The sequence below is a fragment of the Chiloscyllium plagiosum genome, unplaced genomic scaffold (assembly GCF_037043375.1).
Source record: "Chiloscyllium plagiosum isolate Xiang-an unplaced genomic scaffold, Cpla_swu_hap1 HiC_scaffold_9, whole genome shotgun sequence".
Taxonomy (NCBI): Eukaryota; Metazoa; Chordata; class Chondrichthyes; order Orectolobiformes; family Hemiscylliidae; genus Chiloscyllium; species Chiloscyllium plagiosum.
In genome coordinates, this window is record NW_028270147.1 from 82,216,924 (window position 1) to 82,231,563 (window position 14,640).

The 14,640-nt window shown below is 41.6% G+C and overlaps 1 protein-coding gene across 1 annotated transcript in view; it reads left to right on the plus strand.

Annotated features, from left to right (window-relative positions):
* Nucleotides 1-2,934: 2,934 nt before the first annotated feature.
* Nucleotides 2,935-14,640, plus strand: part of LOC122554592 (flavin-containing monooxygenase 5-like) — a 47,083-nt gene continuing 35,377 nt past the window's right edge. Inside the window, exon 1 of the mRNA XM_043699859.2 lies at nucleotides 2,935-3,109. The gene's annotated coding sequence lies outside the window, so the exon portion shown is untranslated. The remainder of the gene's footprint in view (nucleotides 3,110-14,640) is intronic.

Consider the following 14,640-nt stretch of genomic DNA (forward strand, 5'->3'; position numbering starts at 1 on the left):
TCCCGCCTCAGGCGACTGACTGTGTGGAGTTTGCACATTCTTACTGTGTCTGCGTGGGTTTCCTCCAGGTGCTCCGGTTCACTCCCACAGTCCAAAAATGTGCAGGTTAGGTGAATTGGCAATGCTAAATTGTCCGTAGTGTTAGGTGAGGGGTAAATGTAGGGGAATGAGTCTGGGTGGGTTGCGCTTCAGCGGGTCAGTGTGGACTTGTTGGGCCGAAGGATCTGTTTCCACACAGTAAGTAATCTAATTACCAAAAGGATGTGGACGCTTTGGAGAGGGTGCAGAGAAGGTTTACCAAATTGTTGCCTGGTATGGAACGTTCTAGCTATGAAGAGAGATTGAGTAGGTTAGAAAAAAGGAGATTGAGAGGGACCTGATTGAGAGCTACAAAATCATGAAGGTATAGACAGGGTAGATAGGAATAAGCTTTTTCCCAGGGTGAAGGATTCAATAACGAGAGGTCATGCTTTCAAGATGAGAGGTGAATAGTTTAAGGGGACACACACAGCAAGTACTTTACACAGAGGGTGGAGGGTGTCTGGAACACGTTGCCAGCAGAGGTAGTAGAGGCAGGAACAGTAGATTCATTTAAGATGCATTTGGACAGATGCATGAGTATGTGGGGAACAGAGAAATACAGATGCTTAGGAATTTGGTGACAGGTTTAGACAGTGGATTTCAATCAGCTCAGGCTTGGAGGGCCAAAGGGCCTGTTCCTGGGCTGTAAATTTTCTTTGTTCTTTGTATCAACATCCTGAGGGTTCCATTTACTGGAAACTGAATTGAACAAGACACATAAATATTGTGGATACAATGCTAGGAATGCTGTCACCGTAATTTACCTCCTGACTCCCTCAGGCACAAGTGAGGAGTGTGATGGAATAATCCCCATTTTCCTCGATGAGTGCAACTCCAACAACACTGAAGAAGGTTAATGAGTTTTGAGAAGATTTGTAGCTAAGGTTGAGGCCCTGGATATTGGTTTGCTGGCCAACATTTCGTCACCATACTAGGTAACAGCTTCAGCAAGGCTCCGGAAGAAAGCAAGGCTGATGATTCCTGCTTTCTATTTATATGTTTGGCTTTCTTTGGGTTGGTGATGTCATTTCCTGTGGTGATGTCATTTCCGGTTCTTTTTCTCAGGGGATGGTAAATTGGGTCCAAGTCAATATGTTTGTTGATAGAGTTCCGATTGGAATGCCATGCTTCTAGGAATTCTCATGCGTGTCTCTGTTTGGCTTGTCCGAGGATAGATGTGTTGTCTCAGTCGAAGTGGTATCCTTCCTCATCGTAAGGATACTAGTGAGAGAGGGTCATGTCGTTTTGTGGCTTGTTGATGTTCATGATTGCTCCACCCCAACATCCACAAACGAAGCTGCATCAGAACATTATTCCAACAAGCCACCACACCCTGCAGCACAGAGGAACTAAGCAGAGCAGAGGACAATCACCTATACCGTGTATTCAAAAGGAATGGGTACCCAATAAACACAGTCCACCGATTTCTCAGCAATAAACCCAAACAAGCAGACAAAATGTGTCCAGAAATCCTAGACATTCTCCCCTACATCAAAAACATTTCAGAAATGACTGTCAGACTACTCAGACCCCTTGGCACATGTTAGCCTGCAAACCCACCAACACACTAAAACAACAGCTAATGAACTTGAAAGACCTTGTACAGACACCGAGCAAAACTAATGTCATTTCCAAAATACCATGCAAAAACTGTAACAAACACTACATTGGGCAAACAGGCAGAAAACTAGCCACCAGGATACCTGAACATCAACTAGCCACAAAACGACATGATCCTCTCTCATTAACATCCATACATGCAGATGAGGAAGGTCACCCCTTTGACTGGGACAGAATACTATGTACAGTTCTGTTTGCCACATTACCAAAGGATGTGGACGCTTTGGAGAGGGTGCAAAGAAGGTTTACGAGGATGTTGCCTGGTATGTAAGGTGCTAGCTATGAAGAGAGGTTGAGTAGGTTAGGATTGTTTTCATTAGAAAAAAAGGAGATTGAGAGGGGACCTGATTGAATTCTACAAAATCATGAAGGGTATAGACAGGGTAGATAGAAATAAGCTTTTTCCCAGGGTGAGGGATTCAATAACAAGAGGTCACGCTTTCAAGGTGAGAGGTGAAAAATTTAAGGGGGATGTACGCAGCAAGTATATTACACAGAGGGTGGTAGCTGCCTGGAACACATTGCCAGCAGAGGCTGTAAAGGCAGGCACGGTAGATTCATTTAAGGTGTGTCTGCACAGATGCATGAGTAGGTGGGAAGTAGAGGGTACAGATGTTTAGGAATTGGGCGATAGGTTTAGACAGTAGATTTGGATCGGCTCAAGCTTGGAGGGCCGAGGGGCCTCTCCTGGGCTGTAAATGTTCTTTGTCCTTCTTAAGACAATAACCTGGTGTTGTGTGATTTTTAACTTTGGTAAAAACAATGACTGCAGATGCTGGAAACCAGATTCTGGATCAGTGGTGCTGGAAGAGCACAGCAATTCAGGCAGCATCTGAGGACAGGCAAAATCGACGTTTCGGGCAAAAGCCCTTGTCTGTCCCAGTCCAACACCAGCACCTCCACATCATAGCAGTTCAAGAAGGCAGGTCACTACCATCTTCTGAAGGGCTAAGTGGGGGTGGGCGATAAATGTTGGTCTAGCCAGCCATCATGAACTAAAAAAGGACACCGAGCAAGTGGGCGTGTTAAAAAGAGGGCGTGTTATGTCGTAAATTTGCATTTGTAATTTTGATTCACAAAAGTTACAAATGCAAAGAAAAAAATTGAAATAATCATTTTCATTAGGATCACCCAGACGGTGGAAAGATATACGATATGAGAGTTTAGAATTCCGAGTGATGGGACAGGTCAGGGTCGAGAATGAGGGAGCACAGACGCTTTAAAAAAAATTGAACGTCATTGGCTTCGAACAGGGAGGAAGGAGGAGAGAGAAAGAAAGATTGCTTTATGCAGAGAATTCGCAGCGGTTTTCACTTTTCGCTTACTGTAGAAGCAACGTCACATTCCAGATTGTTTCGGATAGAAAGAGGAAGAGTAAGCAGCAGAGAAAAGGATACAAACAAACCGGGTGAGTGAAATGCGACCGGCGATGTAGAGGCTGATACACTATAATCGCCTGTTTGTTTTGATGCGTTTTTGTGAAACTTGTTGCTCTGGCTATTCCGTCAAGTTCCTGCTGCAGTTCTCACTGGTGAAGTTACAGTTCCTGTAGCCTTTGTTAGAATGACTCAGTTTGGAGTGCACTTAAGAAGAGCTTATAATACCTTTAATGTCTTTCTATTTAAAATACATTGCTAAGTTAGACTTTTTTGTGTGTGTGTGTTTTAAAGCGGACGCCTGAATCCAGTTTAAAAAAAAGATACAAGTTCTGTATTTGGTTCTGTCTGGTCTGACCGTGCGGATTGACTGGGGCGAGTTTCCAGGTTGTAAGCTCGGAGGCGATACACTCTGGTACCCGGGAACTGCCGGAGGATGAGACCCGGACCCTGTTCCCAGCCCCTACCAGACCAGACTCTGCAGAGAAATGGAGAGCTGATGCCAGGGTGGGAACTATGGAAACAAATGTGTCCACCCACTCCATGGGGAAAGGTTGAAAGCTGAGCAGAAAAATTGTATTTCCTCTCAGATTGAAAATCTGATTGAATGCCCCTCTCTCAGCCTAAACTGTAAACCAAATTTTCTGTACGCAACGTGTATTCCCTCGTCTTCAGCGCAATTATCTCAATTAAGCAGCTCCAGCAGCAAACTTTTTTGTTAGTTTTATAAAAGATCGTACCATTACCGCAGTTAAAACGTGACATTTCATGCACTCATCTCTCGCACACTAACCCTCGCAAAGGTTAATGACAGGTGAAGATAAAACGATGTCTCTCTCTCTCTGCATTTGTGGCAGGACTGACGCTTCTGAAATGAGTTGATGCTTTAGTTGAGGTGAACATTTTGTGAAGTAAAGGCGCCCCAGAAAGCTGTGAGGCTTCTTGCGGCTGAATTTCCAGGAGGTTGGCTCTCAGGGGGAACTCGAATCTGAAACAGCTCAGGGTGCGCCCTTCTTCCATGGTATTATCTTGGGGGTGAGGGACTGTTCTTGCTGTTTCTGTTTTTTAAAAAAAGGGCTGTCTCATCATGTGACCTGTTCCAAATCCGAAGTCTTTTTACAAAGAAGATGGGTGGTTGCTTTGATTAGACAGACCTTGTGGATTTCACGGAGAAAGTGAGGTCTGCAGATGCTGGAGATCAAAGTTGAAACTTTATTGCTGGAACAGCACAGCAGGTCAGGCAACATCCAGGGAACAGGAGATTCGACGTTTCGGGCACAGGGCCTGAAGAAGGGCCTGTGCCCGAAACGTCGAATCTCCTGTTCCCTGGATGCTGCCTGACCTGCTGTGCTGTTCCAGCAATAAAGTTTCAACTTGTGGATTTCACCCCTTGAAGATCTACGGCAATCTGTGCCTTTGTATTTGAAATATCCACTCAATTGATAATACCTTTCTTAGTGCGTTCCAGGAAAGGAGATTGAGTTAAGATCTGCCTGGGATCTTCTTTCCGGACCAACATTGTATTCAACAATTTAAAAATGCTAACCTCTACCCTTACTCTGCTTCCTTTGTCTTTGTTTTATCTAGTTTCTTGTCTCTTATTTCCTTTTTGTTCACTTTAACTTGCCAGCTATGTATGACACCTCCTCCAGACATATTTATTTCTTCATTTGTCCTCTTACCTCTCTGTTTGACCTTGCATCTCAAATCACTGAGACCACCGACTTACCCTTTTGTTCTTTTTCTGACTCTCTATCCTTGCACTTTCCTAAAATATTCCTAATGTTTTATGGAATTTTATTTCTAGTTTTCTATATCTGCAGGGGGATATTTTGCTTTTGTCTAACTTCCACCCGCTACTGATGAAAGGTCATGGAGCTGAAATGTTAGCTTTTTTTTTCTGTCTGATGCTGCTATCAGACCCTATGAGCTTTTCCTGCATTTCCTCCCTTTGTTTCAGATTTCTCACAGTCACAATTGTTTGCTTCTATATATTAAAGTTTATCGTTTAAAGCTACTCAGGCCAGAATCTGAGCACTAGTTAATATTGCTGGATTGATGTCTTTTTGCTGTAAGTGTGACCATGGAGAATTCAACTAAGATTCTCCAAACAAACAAATTGAACTTGTATAGAACACTGTTCATTGTTCCAAAAGTTTCAATGTTCCAAAAGTTTTATGAGCGGCACAGTGGCACAGTGGTTAGCACTGCTGCCTCAGGCGACTGTCTGTCTGGAGTTTGCACATTCTCCCCGTGTCTGCGTGGGTTTCCTCCGGGTGCTCCGGTTTCCTCTCACAGTCCAAAAATGTGCAGGTTGGGTGAATTGGCCATGCTAAATTGCCCATAGTGTTAGGTGTAGGGGAATGGGTCTGGGTAGGTTGCTCTTCGGAGGGTCGGTGTGAACTTGTTGGGCCGAAGGGCCTGTTTCCACACTGTAATTAATCTAATCTCTAATCTGATGTGCTTCAATGCTAATGAGGTACTTGTGAAGTGTAATTGCTGTTGTAATGTTGGGAAGACTAGAAGGACATTTTCTGGATTACAACCAACAGTCAGAACAATGACCAGGTAATTTATTTTACTGCTGATTGCTGGCATTGTCTCTGCAAATGCATTTTGCGATTTACCATTCAATTTCAAATTTTTATATTTATTTTCCCTTTGCATTTTAGCACCCCAGGTCTCTTTCTTTCTGTACCTGGCCTTAAAATTAACATTACACTACTTGTCTTCATTCTTCCTTCCAAACTGTATCAGTGCATACTCCCCTGCCTTATATTCCATCTGTCTGTTTCAGCAGTTAATGTATTCCTGAAGTCTGTTACTATCTTGTTTATATTTCCAACCTCAGATTGCTCACCACTGCAAGCTATTAAAAACTGACACAAATTCTACTCTTCTCTTTGAATTCTGTGTAAATTCAGGCTGGATGAAAATCTGGTTACATATCCCAAAATCCTTTTTGACTCATTTTTCATGTTATATGGGAAGAAAGTGTATCTGAACTCGTCTGTATTTACGTAGTATTTGAAGCGACAAATTTGCTCGCCTTACAGTTAGATTCATTGTGGCTCCAGTCTCTTGTTCAGTCATTAAGTGGCTAAGTTGCAAGTCACAATCAACATAAAAATGACAAGCCGAACGCTTTGGACTTTGTTCAACGAATTTACTTAAGAGATAAGTGATCTTATGTTAGCAGTCAGCAAATTTACCCTTATTGCACAATTGTTGCCCAGACACGAAAATGGCTTTCATCGGTCATTTTTAAAAAGATCCTTCTGTCTATGTGGGAGTTGCTGACTTGGCAGATTAAGTGCATTGTAATTACATTGAAAATGGAGTGGAACAGGATTTTTAAGTCAAATTCCAGGCATTCTCAATATTCTTTCAATTTTGAAGGAAAATAACAAAAAGAAGTCTGGCTGGAAAAGAATGAGAAGGCCTTATATTTATTTTCTTGTGGACAGGGTGAGGATTCTCTGCCACAGAAAACACTGATTAATGTTTGGATTAATGGTTAGAATAATTTGGGAAAATAACTTTTTTTTTAATTCCAGCACCAATTGCTCAATTTCTTGAAAACTGCTCTCTTTCTTTCAGAAATGAATTTTCTTACAATTTAAGTTATTTTGAAAATCATTTTGGAATGTAAGAATAGGCATGGGTTATTTGTGCCTGTCCCTCTACATTCAGTACAATCATGATGGATTTAGAAGTTGTAATCTGCCCTGACTGACAACAACCCAATGGAGAATTTTTGTCTGCGATATTACTAATCTAAGTTATTTTCTTGTTCAAATATAAAAATTTGAAATTGAATGGTGAATCGCAAAATGCATTTGCAGAGACAATGCCAGCAATCAGCAGTAAAATAAATTACCTGGTTATTGTTCTGACTGTTGTTTGTCATCCAGAAAATGTCCTTCTAGTCTTCCCAACATTACAACAGCAATTACATTTCACAAGGTGCTAAGACCAAACTTGTGCATAGACAATGCCCAATTTTTCGACATACTTCAATCATGGAACACATAACACAAGTTACCTCTACGAGTATAAGTGGTGCAGTTTTTGGGCAGTTGGAATTGTGCTGGTGGTTGATAGATATATTCATTATTCAAGTAGTACTAGCTACAGCAGGACTTCCCAAAATGCGGATCCGGACTCCAAGGTGTCAGGAGCACAATGGTCACCAAGCAGCTCTTTCCCACTTCCTTTCATTCTCTCAGATGAAATTCCTTTTATACCTTCACAACTCACTGAATCTTCCCTGGACTGCTTCCAATGCCTTAGACAAGAGTAACAAAACTCTTCATGGTATTTCAGTTGTGATCTAACTAGTGCCTTGCGTAATTTTTGCAGGACTTCCCTTTTTTTGTACTGCATTCCCTTTGAAATAAAAGCCAGGGCTCACAACTTCAATCAGAAAATGTGGAGCAAGGGAGTCAAGTCGCAAAATGGCTAGCAAATTGGCAACAAAACAGAACTGGAGTGAAGGGTATCTATTCAGACTGACAAAAGGTGGGAAATCCTTCACTGCCACTGGGCCAAAATCTTGGAAGATCCCTTCCCAACGCCATTGAATGAATAATTAAAATAATCAGGCTCCCTAAGTATTGGTGTTAGGATCACAGTTGTTCACTGCTTACAGTAGTAATTGGAGATTTTATGAATGACAGCAGATTGTGGGCATAGTCAATAACGTGGAAGGCTGCAACAAAACCCAAGACATTTTCTCTGCAGAGTGTGTGGGGAATTGACCAATTAATTTTAATACAGATAATTGAGAGGCAGTGACTTTTGATGGGAAGAAAACAGAGGTATTCTTCTTGTACCTCCACCTTCTTGAGAGTTAGTTTCCAAAGAAATGTAAGTTACGGGTGCACAAATCACTAGAAGAAGTTAATAAGACCATTTTTTAAAAAAAAGTGCAGCTCATTCCTAGACTGACAAACTGAAAAAAAAACCCAGAAATTACATTATCTGGAATAGACCGAAAAACTAAATTACTGTGCACAATTCTGATCTCCAAGTTATAGAAAAGACATAGACATACTGGAGAGAGTACAAGAACAATTTACAACGCTGATGCCACCGATTTATATAAGTCAGAGAATACTGAATAGATAAATTCTCATTTTGCAAGAAAATAGATGCTGGAGAAGGTGGGAGTGTCCTGATGAAGGACTTTATATTTATGAAAGGACAACTGTTTTCAAGGGAAAGCAAAATCAACAGATGAGACACTAAGAGAATGCTATACTGATGGAGTTAGCTGAAGAGGAATGGGGATGACCCTGAAGTGAAGCATAAACATAGACCAGTTCAGCTAAATGGTTTGCTCACATGCTGTAATTTCTCAAGTGACGCTTTGGAAAAAAAGAACTTACATTTCAAAACAATCTTGGACTCGCCAAATCTTAACATCGTCCAGCTTCAGGGTAATTGGAGATAAACATATAAGACTTCAAAATCTATACCAGTTAACGAAGAAGTTCTGTTGTTATATCTCTGGGGTCTATCACCATATTATTAGGCATAGTGCAATAAGGGATACCTTCAACAGTACAAACATTAGGTGTTCAAACCAATTAAAAGAGTTACTGGCACCCTCAGCCCTAGAGCTGAATGAAGCCACATTAATAACGAGTACTAAAAGGCAAAGTTTCTAACTTGGAAGAAATTATTCAAACATGCATTGTATTCAACAGCAACGCTTTATCAGAAATGGGTGCAGGATCCAATGCTGATAAAACTCTTTTAAGTAACTCCAGTACCACTATGCCACATAGTACATTAATTATGGCCTTATCAGTTGTCATACGTATGCAGCATTACACCTCAACTCTATGCCCCTATTAAACTTTGTATTTCCTCCATACATACCCCCGATAAAAAGGATATTGTTGGCATTCAAAAAGTACTGTTTGAATGACCTTGGAACACATGGGGGCAGGGGGTATTCCAGAAAGGTGAGGAAACCGGTTCAATGGAACAATAAGGTTTTGTATTGAAATAACTCTATGAAGGCCAGTATCCCATCACCAAGTCACCCTTTACTTACACATGCACAGTATATGACACCGACCCCGCTAGCTCAGAGCTGGCTTCTTGAGTGAGCAGAACCCCTGACACTCCTGTTTATTTTTTTTTCTTTTTAAAGGATGTCTGTCACTCCTTTTTTTTTATTATTACCCCCACACTACTGCAACACTCCTTTTTTTTTTAGGATGCTTGACATTCCTGCTTTTTATTTTCTTTCTTTTTTTTGTTTTTACCCCCACACTACCGCCCAAATGCGATAGTGCTTATTTTTCCCCCCAGCACCCATGTGGTGTGTGTGCAGGTGTGACACACAGTGAGAGACACAAGGTGCATGAATCTTTATTCAAATTTCCACCACCAGGAAGAAAGGAAACACCCAAGTGGCCAGTGACAAGCAGTGCCCTTCACATCAAAGGTCACAATCAGGAAACTCATATTCTATGAGATCTACCTGGCTGACTTTGTTCCAATTACTACATATATCAGGTGGACTTTAAGCATCAATATTTTGTGGAAAGCAATCCAGGGTCAATATTATATGTACAGTTGATGCATGTGTTGTCACTTAGATGGGATATGCAATTAATGGCTGTCTTAGAAATATGGTGGAGTAGCTTGGATTTTATTTTCACTCAGAATTAATACTGTGCTCATGCATGACTTTGAAGTGACTCGTAAGAAGTGAGGAAAGAGCATTAGTTTATATTACTATCCTACATGGGAATTTGGTGAAGAGCAAATCCAGAGGCCTGGGGCATAACAGGCTGGATTAAATGGCATGGTGCTGAGGAGGAATGATGGTCTGAGGTACATTGCTTTGCTGCAGATTAAGTTTAATGATAAAGGACACTGAAGTTCCAGAGTACTGAGCTCTGCTGTGGAGGGACACTTAATGACTCTGGGGGATGTGCTCTAGCGTATGGAAATTTGCTCTAAAAAGCGTTTGATGTCCAGCTAAAATGAGCTGACTGTCCTCCACCGCCACTTGCATTTCTAGGTTGAATCATATGTAACCCTGTTCTTGTGATTGTTTTCTTTCTTGCCTCGTATCCTCTCGGTTTCTCCTCTCCTCTGACTCAGTAGATTCCTTACACTTTTGATTGCTATCACATAACATGGGGTGTGGGCTGCAGAATGGCGACTGCTTTTTGATGCAACCTGTTGGTATCTTCTTCAGAATGTGGCCTGATGAAATATAAACGCTAGTGTCTCAAGATTCTCAGCAGCAAACATATTTGAACAGTGCAGCTGGTGGTATTTGTACAGCACAGCTGGTGCTCCTGGTAATGTATTATTACAGGAGCTCTGAAATATTGCCTTGTGTATGTCTTGTGGAAAGGAACAATTGTTGCTTTGGTGCCAGTGCCTAATGCTGTCTCATTTCAGTGCTGTTTGTCTTGCTTGGTTCGCCCCTCACTGGGAGGAATCACATTGTGCTGCTCACCTCATATGTTGTAGACTTCTATGCCATTCCTCGTAAGAGAGAAGGAGCAGCCATCACCCTGATCCCACTTTAATTTATTATAATGTTAACTAAATGCTGCACAATTGAGAGTCAACTGGTACATAAGTAATAGCAGCCTTGATGTACTATTGCAGAAATTACTGTCTATTAAACAAATGCACCCTGAGACAATATTCTCACTAGTCATTAGTCATATTATAATATGAACAAATTCTATTTATACAGTGCCTTTAAAGTAATAAAACATCCAAAGGCACTCCATAGGAGAATATCAAGCTAAATTTGACACCAAGTTACATAAAGAATTGTTTTGGCAAATGATCAAACGCTTGATCAAATAGCAGGCTTTATAGTGTGTGTCATCAGAAAAAATATGAAGGAGTGAGATTGGGCAGATTTATGGAGGGGATTCCAAAGAATAGCACATAGGCAACTGAAGATGAAATAACTCCACCGAGGCTGATATCCTATCACCAAATCACCCCTTATTTACATGTGCATAGTATATGACCCAGATCCATCGAGCACAGAGCTGGTTCTGAGAGTGAGCAGAACCTCTGACACTCCTGCTTATAACGGTCAGTCAGGGCTCCCTGATTGAACCAGATTCACAGCCCCAGTCAGGGAGCACATATTCTATGATGTCCATTTGACTGACTTTGTTCCAATCACTACAGAAGGCACAACCAACTATAAGTGGCACAATAAGAATATTGGATGCTGAAGAGGTCAGAATCACAGATACCTCTGAGCTGGAATGACTACAGAGATAAGAAAAGGTGAGACAATGGATGGATTTAGAAACAAGGAGGAGAATCTTAAAATTGAGGTACTTGTTCACTGTGAGCCAGTGTAATTCAGAAAACAAAAGGTGGGAGAATGGGTGAAAAGGACTTGGTGTGAATAAGGACATGGACAACAGCGCTTTGAATGAACTCAAGTTTGCAGAGGGTAGAATGTGGGAGGCTGGCCAGAGGTGAGATGGAATTGTTAAGTCTAGAAATAATAAAGATGGATGAGTGAAAGCTGGGTTGAGGCAAGAATAGTGTTTGGTAATGCTATGGAGATGGAAATGGGCAGTCTTAGTGATGGCATGGTAAGGTCCAGCTCAGTTTGTATCCATGTGACATTGACTCTTGTCCAAGTCTGGAAAGCTGTGCAGGGAAATGCATGGTTAAGGAGAAATACAAGGAAAGTGAATGTAATTTTTTTTAAGGCAGCGGTAGCAGAAGAGAGTGAGCCAGCTGTTGAAGATGGCAGGCACTAGCACAGTATGCCTGTCTGCTCCAGGCCAACTGCATTCTTTATTTTTCTTTCTGTCCCCTTCTCATCTTTTTTTACTTACCCTCTGGAGTCCCGGAGGAAGAAGCAGCAGTGGCGAAAGCATTGCCTTGCAGTGGCTGAGGGCCTAGAGCCATGTCGGCTGGAAGTCCGGTGCGGGAAAGCGGCTGTGGGCCTGAGCCCAATGTGGTTAAAGCGAGCCTGAAATGCTGGTGGGAGAGGGCCCAGGGCATCTTTGGCGCTGAGAGCAGGAAGCCCGAGGTTTCTCGGAGAGTGGGCCAAGAGGCAGAGACTGAGCCCTTGCAGGGGGACCACTTAAAGATGGTTGAACCTTTCCCTTTATTCCCTTTATTGTTCCACTTGATTTTAGGAAGCTCTGCAATATTAACTTTTAACTTTATTTATTTATTTTTCTACTTACACTCAGAACAATGATAACATTTTACTTTCAACTTTGTTTCTGTATGTTACTACTTGTACTTTAAGTTTGTACCAAAGTACCCATGTGCCTAAGATGGCGCCATGTATGGCAACATTGTACGCTTTTCACAGTACTCCTGTACTTGAGTACGTGTGACAATAAAGCTTCAATCAAATCAAGGTGGTGGGAAACTCTTCTTGAGGTTATGTATGACACCAAAATTGCAAAAAGCATAGTTCACTCTCAGTCAGTTACCAGGCAGAGGGATGGAATTGATAGCTAGAAAACTGACGTGGTAGAATAACCAAAGACAACAACTTTAGTGTCAACCCAATATTTAATTGGAGGAATCTTCTTCTGAATATGGTCTGACTACTACAAGTCGGAAGAGTCAAAACTCATGGTGGATGAGGTAGAACTGGGTGTCATCAATACAGATGTGAAAATGAACACCTTTTATTTCTTTGACGTCACCAAGGGACAAGGGAACTAAGAAGAGACCCAGGTTGGATCCTTGGAAGACATCAGAGCAATTCAGAATAGAGTGGAAAGAGAGGTCATTAGCTTTACACTGGGCTACAATCAGGTATATCAGAATGTAACCCAGTAAGTGAATGTTACAAATCAAATTGTCGAAGGTTGCAGACAAATTGAAAAGAATGCAATAATTTTGGCATGGTCACGTAACATGTGATTTGTGGAAGATAAGATACATTCGAGTGCTTTGGTAGTGGCTGAAGCCAATTTAGAGAGACCCAAGCATTCGTGTCCTCGGAAATATGGCCATGCATTTGGAAGGTGAAAGTATGTTCAAATTTTTTGGAGAGGGACAGGAGGTTGAAGATGGGGGAAGCAGTTTGCAAGGATGGTGCATTAAAGATATTCTTTAGGAAGAGTATTGATGGCAGCAAATTTAAAGGCAAGAGCAGCAACACTTGAAGAGAGTTTACCATAAACAATATTAGATGAAAATAATGTCAATTCAGGGTCTTGTGGTGCAGTGGTAGTTTCTTATCTCTGGTCTATAAGATTCAGATTAAAGTCCAACATGCCCTGAAGACATTATTCAATCATGTACAAGCAGGTTATGGAACCATAGAGTCATAGAGATGTACAGCACATAAACAGACCCTTTGGTCCAACTCGTCCATGCTGGTCAGATATCCTAACCTAATCTAACCCCATTTGCCAGCACTTGGCCCATATCCCTCCAAACCCTTCCTATTCATATAGCCATCCAGATGCCTTTTAAATGTTGCAATTGTACCAGCCTCCTCCACTTCCTCTGGCAGCTCATTCCATACACGCATCTGCATGAAAAAGTTACCCCTTAGGTCTGTTTGTATCTTTCCCCTCTCACCCTAAACCTATGCCCTCTAGTTCTGGACTCCCCCACCCCAGGGAAAAGACTTTGTCTATTTGTCCTATCCATGCCCCTCATGATATTATAAGCCTCGATAAGGTCACACCACAAACTCCAATGTTCCAGGGAAAACAGCCCCCGACTATTTAGCTTCTCCCAAGAGCTCAAATCCTCCAACCCTGGCAACATCCTTGTGAATCTTTTCTGAACCTTTTCAGGTTTTACAACATCCTTCCCATAGAAAGGAGACTAGGGGGTGGGTGGGAGTATTAAATTATGATAAATATCTGAATGTCTTGATGTTTGAACCCAAAAGTCAATCTATTGGTCTCTTGAAACTTGTGGCATTGTGCACTGGCATTGACATCCCAGAGAGAGTACTGGACGCCTCACTTCACTTTTACCTGTTCTCAATTAAACTTCTGTACATTTCCTGTTGGCCCACTGAATGACAGTGAACACCCTCAAGTGTTTTCAGTTGAGGGGAAGTGCAGACATAGTTTTGTTCAAAACGTTGTGATGACATGTGAAAGGGATGGTTGAAGGATAGAAAGAAGATCAAAAATAGATGAATGTCACTTTGTTTGTGTAGTCCTACTCATGATGTGGCCTGGGACTCAATATTGATTCCTTTTCTGTTATCTGTTTGGTACAATGTAAACTTTTTGATAGCAGTAAACAAGTGCAGAATGTGGACAGTTTAAGTATAAGAATCTTGTGCTTTGGATAACAATTAATAAAACTCATGGCATCAGAACGTTTTAACAGTTTCATTAAACGAATAGCAAAATCAAAAGTACAGAAATAATTCAGTTGCCCATCCTGGGACCAGTGATAATAAGATGGCTTTGAAATTGCATTCAACTCGATTCTAGCTATCTGTCCGCTATCCTTAAAAAAAAACCCACCAAAGACCTGTGGATGCCAGAAATCTGAAACCGAGACAGAAATTGCTGGAGGAACCCTTCCGCTCTGGCAGCATCTATGA